Source organism: Zingiber officinale, chromosome 8B (genome assembly GCF_018446385.1).
Source record: "Zingiber officinale cultivar Zhangliang chromosome 8B, Zo_v1.1, whole genome shotgun sequence".
In the NCBI taxonomy this organism is placed as follows: domain Eukaryota; kingdom Viridiplantae; phylum Streptophyta; class Magnoliopsida; order Zingiberales; family Zingiberaceae; genus Zingiber; species Zingiber officinale.
In genome coordinates, this window is record NC_056001.1 from 81,416,469 (window position 1) to 81,424,093 (window position 7,625).

The window sequence follows — 7,625 nt, forward strand, 5'->3', positions numbered from 1 at the left end:
AAGAGGTTTGTTTGCCATTTGAGATGTTTCTTGTTCTTCTTGTTGTTTCTGCAGATTTCTTCTTCTTTGAAAGGTTCTATCTATCTCAGGATCAAGTGACAATAAATCTCTTGCATAATTAGATCTTTGCATACAAGAACAAGATTACCGAAAATCTAATTTGTAGAAATTTAGAAATGGAGAAATCAAGTTGTAGAAAAATAGAGTATTCAAATGGAAAATAAAAATCAAAGTGTAGAATTGAAATATAGGAAAGAAATTATAAAAAAAAAATTTACAAAATAGAAATGAAAACAATATCTAGTCTAATTCAAGTGATTATCAACTAAGAAATGAAAACAATATCTAGTCCAAAAACTTGATATGTACAATATGCAAGTGCACATTTGTCATCCAATAATAAAAGATATCAAGCACATAAGGACTGGATTTAAGCACTAGAGATCAATCATGGCAAACTAGCTAAATGATTGATGGTTGAGATTTTATGCACTAAAGTAAAGATAAGTAAGAATAGAAGAAAGAGGAAGAGAGAGAGAGAGAGTTTGAGAGAGTTGATGATTGATTGAAGACTTTAGTTGATGGAAATGATTTAGGAGTTTGATTTCATTGTGATGTTAATAAATGAACTAAGGATCGCTAATTACCCATCCTCTATCCCTATGTAACACTTTCCTGTGGTGGTCATGTTGGAGTGTCATCTATATTAACATCTAATGCTACCTAATGGAAGTAATGCCTATGAAGTTCAGTTCAAGAGAACCCTTATCACTAGGGCCCCCTCGATCATACATCCATAAGAATATACAAAACACTTGATAACATGAATATAGAAATAACCCAAAAAGCCTAATTCAACACTTCCTTGTAGAGAATTACTCCCCCTTTCAAGCGATATTCTAGATGTCTAGTTAAAGGGTTATCCTTGTCACTAGGTGTTGGAACCGAATTCGAAATTCGGTGATCATGTTTCTACACTCCTATGCACAACGGAAATTTAAAATTTTATTTGTGATTTAACAATTAAATCAAGGGAGTGTTCGTATGATTTTTAAAAAAACATAAGCATGATCTTTATCTAAGCATGCATTACAATCTAACCGTATAAGTAAGATCCTAAAAGTATAACAAAGATACACTATCATGTGATTGATTCATATAATGCAAATTTAATCATTTTATTTATACATGTTAAACTATCTAAAATAAATATATTAGATCATTTAAGAATAACATAAATAAAACTATTAAGATGCATTAACATAAATATGAATCATAGTTCAAACATAAACATACCTTCCAAACAGCCTGTGTTTTGGATGACTCCAACTATTCCGATTGTAGTGAAATAATTCCTCGTTGTTGTCACAAGCTCATACTTCCTTCGTCTAATCTAGTGCACGATTGGAGTCCTCTTTCCAATACTTGATCGCACTAGAGATCAAGTGTAATTTTTCGTCGAGACGATCAAAACGACTTCCTCGAAGATGAGGAAGGGGCTACCCAATTACCTCTTCACAAGAGGTTGTCTAATATCCCTCAACAAGGAGCTATGCCTTCCGAAATTCAACAAGAAGGTGGGCACCGGCAACAATGCTTCTCGAAGAGGAGAAGCAACAACAAGGAGATGAGACTTTTTAATGGAAGAGAGGAAGATCTCTATCTTCTTTTGGAAGTGGCTACCGAAACTCCAAGGAAAGGAAAAATGCTTGCTGTACGGATTTTGCAAGCTTTCTTAACTTCACTGATCCGAAAAGAAGAACAAGCCTCTTTTCAAAACACACACAAACACCACGGACCCTTGCCATCCAAATTTAGCCAGCACACCAAAATGATGCTGCCATATTTTTCTAGCAAGGAAGAACAAGGTTCTCTCCTCCAAAACCAATCAAGCCGTAGCTTTCATCAAAAAAATTATAAGAGAGCTTTTTTCCTTTAATAGTTTCAAATAGCAAGAAAATAAAAACGTGGAGGAAGTGGAAGAGTGAGTGGGAAGGTGGATTAGTGGAGAAAATGAATGGTGAAGTGGAAAACGTGGTGATGGTGGGAAAAAAGAAACACAAACAAAATTTGTTTTCTTGTTTTCTCATTACACGTTGAAATGAAATCTCCCTTTTCTTTTTTTTTTAATTTTTTGTTTTTCATAATGCAATTTAATTATAATTGCATTTCTACTTGAGTTTAAATTTTCAAAGCACAACATCTCTTCCATCTCGGTTTATTGAATTTTAGAACTTTTCTAAAACCCAATTATGCGAGTCCATTGTAATCATATCAACGATCCAATATCGTTGACACGGCAAATGCATTTGCTCGCTATTACAATAAAATAAATATAATTTTTAGAGTTTATGTGGAACTCTTCCACTCTCCTTGTTTTCTATTGATTGGAAATCCTTATAACATTTGATCATATCAAACTTTATTTGTCAATATACTGTTTGATCACATCAAACTTTATTCGCCAAATTCAACTCCTTGAATTTGACTTTCTCAACAGGAAATAGGGAACCCAATACTTGTGTGACCCTCAATGGTTCAGGGATATAGCTAGCCGTGGGTTCACAACTTTTGTGATTCAGGACTATACTTGTTCTTTATTCGGGCATACCCTTAATAACCCCATCCTATGATTAACTTCTTAATTATAGGATGTCGAAACTAATCGTGATTAACACCAAACGAATCATGGTAAGAGCGTCAAGCAGTACCACCCGATGATTCCCTAGGCATCACTGAATAGTGCTTGCAAGAACCAGTCGATTATGGTTAACGTACAGTCCGGTCCCTTCATCTCATATATCCCGGTCGAATATATAATCATTAGTACATCGAGGATTGTATATTGATTCGACAACCATGTGATATATCTTATAGTGATATCGCATGTGTAATTAGGAAACTCCTTTCCTAAAGTACATCTTACAGCTTTAATCAGAGACTTCATTCACTATAAAACAGTATATTACATAAGATATCCACACCTGTAGGTGTGCAGTGAATCCCTGACTACAATACATTGACTCATATATGTTTCATTACTACACCCAATCTCACCACTTGATGACCCTAAAAGAATCGGTAAATGAGTCAAAGTGCAGCTCCAGCATATAGAGTCTCAGTGTTGCCCCGGGTCATAAGGACTACTAGTGTACAACCATAACCAAAGACTTATCCACACGATAAATGATAACCAATTGGAAAGTCTGTGTGAGGGATGTTCGATGAACTCATCATATGATCACCCATCTGTATGTTTAAACATCTCTATGTCCTTATCAATGAAACATGGTACACTGCATCATAGATGGTAGTCTCTAGCTCAAGCAGCCTTTTCTCCTTGTTTATTAGGCACCCCAATTGTCTAGGAACAAATTTAGAATATACAGTGAATATTGATGTATTTCATGATGACCATCATATGTACCACCACATCTCACTATAGTATATTCAAGGACTTTATCTATGCATATAGCATGAGTATAAAGATAAAGTAATGCCAAACTGAATTGAATTATATTAAAATAAAGGTTATTTATTTACAAGAGTCAATAAAGTCATAACCAATAGTTGGCTTTGCAGGGCACCTACTCTAACAAACTCCCACTTGCCCTAATGCCAACTACTCACTAGTTTTAAACCCATTAGTTCGCGATGTTTTTCAATAGATGGTCTTGGCAAGGGCTTTGTAAGTGGATCAACAATATAATCTGCAGAAAGAACCTTCTCAATTGTAATGTCATCTCTTCCCACAATCTCTCGGATGATGTGAAACTTTCTTAGTATATGTTTTCTGCCTCTGTCGTGGAATCCGCAATTATGTCTTGTTTGGAACTCTTCCAAGAGATTGGACCACCATTCAATATGATTACATATCCAAAGGTCAATTTCAAAGTATCCACATCTGATTGGAAGCTAGAGTCTGTGTAGCCTTCCAATTTTAATTCTCCAACCTCATATGTCATGAACAAATTTTTTGTCCTTCGTAAGTACTTAAGAATATCTTTCACAGCTTTCCAGTGCAATGGACCGGGGTTTGACTGATATCAGCTCATGACACTTAGAGCGTATGTTATATCAGGTCTTGTAGATATCATACTATACATGATACTACCAATAACAGATGCATAGGGAATGCATGTCATCATCTCTATCTCTTCATCTGTCTTGGGGTACAATGACTTGGATAAAGTTATACCATGACACATTGGAAAATATCCTCTCTTAGATTCTTCCATTGAGAATCTTCTGAGTATGGTATCTATATATGTGGATTGGGTCAGCCCCAGCATCCTCTTTGGTCTATCTCTATATATCTGTATTCCCAATACATAAGATGCTTCTCCCAAATCCTTCATGGAGAATCTACTGGCTAACCATACTTTTGTTGACTGAAGCATTCCTACATCATTCTCAATGAGTAGAATGCCATCAACATACAGTATTAGGAATGCCACTGCACTCCCACTAACCTTCTTGTACACACATGGTTCCTCAGGATTTTTAATAAAATTAAACTGTCTAATTGTATCATCAAATCTGAGGTTCCAACTTCTCGACGCTTGTTTGAGACCATAAATTGATCTCTGAAGTTTGCATACTTTATGCTCACTTCCCACAGATGTGAATCCTTCTGGCTGAGACATGTAAATCTCTTCCTTAATATCACCATTAAGAAACACTGTCTTCACATCCATCTGCCATATCTCATAGTCATACCATGCAGCTATGACAAGCAATATCCGAATGGACTTAAGCTTTGCGAGTAGTGAAAAAGTTTCATCATAGTCAATTCCTTGTCCTTGATTATATCGTTTTGCCACCAATCTAGCTTTGAAGGTCAATAACTTTCCATCAACTCCAAGTTTCCTCTTGTATATCCATTTGCATCCTATGGGAATGATTCCTTCAGGTGGATCAACTATTGACTAAACTTGGTTTGAGTACATGGAGTCCATTTCGGATTTCATGGCTTCTAGCCATTGCATCGAGTCGATATCGGATATCACTTCCTTAAAGGATCTTGGATCACATCCATGATTAAGATCATCCTGATTTCCTTCAAGGAGTAGACCACACCTCATAGGTAGTCTTGAGACCCTATTTGATCTCCTTAAAGTGTGTACTTGTTCTACTAGCTATTGGGGTGTGGGCTCTATTATATTTGTTGTGGAATCATCTCGAACTTCTTCGAGTTCTATCATCCCGCCTTTTCTATCTAATAGAAACTCCTTTTCTAAGAAGGTGACATTTCTTGAAACAAATACTTCTGTTTTCTTTGAATTATAGAAATAATATCAAACAGAGTTCTTTGGAAATCCCACAAAATAACACAAAGTGGATCTACTATCCAGTTTGTCTCCCACTGCCTGCTTTACATAAGCAGGACATCCCCATATTTTCAAGTATGAATACTTGGGGGGTTTTCCCATCCATATTTCATATGGTGTCTTTTCTACTGCTTTTGTATGAACTTTATTTAACAACATTGTCGCAGTTTCGAGTTCATAGCCCCAAAATGATGGCAGTAAATTAGTGAATCCCATCATAGATTGAACCATGTCCATCAGTGTTCAATTATGATGTTTTGCTACACCATTAAGCTGTGGTGTTGCAGGAGGAGTCCACTGTGAGGGAATCTTAATCTCTTTTAGATAGTCCTTAAACTCTGTACTTAAGTATTCTCCACCTTGATCTGATCGAAGCTTCTTAATACTTTTCCCTAGTTGTTTTTCTACTTCATTTCTGAACTCTTTGAACTTTTCAAAAGATTCAGACTTATATTTTATCAAATATATGTACCCATACCGTGAATAGTCATCAGTAAAAGTAATGAAGTAGTAATGACCATGTTTCGTGCTAACACTTAATGGACCACACACATCAGTATGAATCAAATCCAACATATCATGTGCACGTTCCACTTGACCTTTAAAAGGTGTCTTAGTCATTTTTCCTTTCAGACAGGATTCACAAGTTGGTAGGGAATTTATGTCTGATGAATCAAACAATCCTTCACTTACTTAGTCATCCTTCTTTGAGAAATATGACCTAGTCTAGTGTGCCATATGTGTGCTTAATTTGTACTATCTTCTTTTCTTTTCTTTGTTGTTGATTGCACTTATATACTATTTATTGGAATATCTTTCAATTTTAAGTTATAGAGATCATTTTCTAATTCACCAGTCCCAATCAAACATTCATCCTTGTAAATATTGCAAACACCTTTTCCAAATAGACAAGAATAACCACATCTATCAAGCATAGAAATAGAAATAATGTTTTTAAGTAAGTCTGGAACAAATAATACATCTCTTAAATACAACTTAAAATCATTTCTCAAGATCAAAGTAATGTCTCCTATAGCTTTCACAACAACTCTTGCTCCGTTCCCAAGTCTCAAGAAGGTCTCACCCTCTCTGAGTCTTTTACTTCTTGTCATCATCTGCAAATCATTGCAAAGATGAGAACCACATCCAGTATCCAATGCCCAAGAAGTAGAGTTAATAGAGACATTAACTTCTATATAGAGTATACCTTTGTCAGAACGCTTCTAAGCAAGATACTCCTTACAATTGCACCTTCAATGTCCAGGCTTATTGCATGGAAACAAACATGTTCTGACTGATTAGGCTTTGTGGGCCTTTGCTTCTTATTAGGCTTAATCCTCTTCATAGGGGTAGAACACTTCTTTCCCTTTTTCTTGGGTCCTTTCTTGGACCCAGAAGATGAACCCACAAGGAAAACAGATTTTTCCTTTTTCATGGTTGCTTCATAATTTGCAAGCATATTGACTAGCTCTTCAAGGTAGCCTCTAGCTTATTCATATTGAAGTTAACGACAAAATTGTCAAATGAGGAGGGGAGAGACAACAATATGAAGTCTGTTGATAACTCGTGTGGAATAACCAAGTCAAGGCTCAATAACTTTTCAATAAGCCCAATCATCTTAACTCCATGCTCATGAACCGAAGCCCCATCTCGCATACGAGCCGTCATGTGCTCCTTGACAGTCGCGTGCTTGATTGAACGAGTCTGTGCACCATACAACTCTTGTAGGTGTATGTGAATATCTTTAGTATCCACAATCTCCTCAAACCACCTTTGCAGTTCATTTGACATTGAAGCCAACATATTGAAGGCGTTGGAATTCCATTCTGTTTAAATTTCCTTGTACAAAATTGTACAAGTACAGAACTATTCCTAGCAACCCACATGTTCGATCAGATATGTGTTTGATCAATCAAATAAGTTCTTGAATGATCAAAGCACGCCTTGATCGAAGTACAAGATTGCTAGCCTCTTGTGTTGGTATTCAAAAAATGATACAAAGAAAACTAACTAATTATGCAGCGGAATTAAAGAACTAGTTGCACCTTTTCTTTGTAGCTAAAGACCACTTGATCTTCTGCCATATTCCTCTCCTCTTCTTTGACATTGTGTGGGTGACGATCTACCAAGACAACACCACCCTCCTTCTCTTCTCGATTTGCAAACCGCCGTCTACAAAAGGAGGCTCTAAGATGGGGCACCTTCTAATCTTCTTCCTCTTCTTCAAGCCGCTGACCAGCAATGGATTGCTAGGAAGGGGCACCAGCCCTAGCTAGGAGAGGAAGGGGGGCGCCG

The 7,625-nt window shown here is 36.4% G+C and overlaps 1 pseudogene; it reads right to left on the reverse strand.

The window, feature by feature from the left end:
- Nucleotides 1-3,779: 3,779 nt before the first annotated feature.
- LOC122013993 lies at nt 3,780-7,121 on the reverse strand (annotated as a pseudogene).
- Nucleotides 7,122-7,625: the final 504 nt, after the last annotated feature.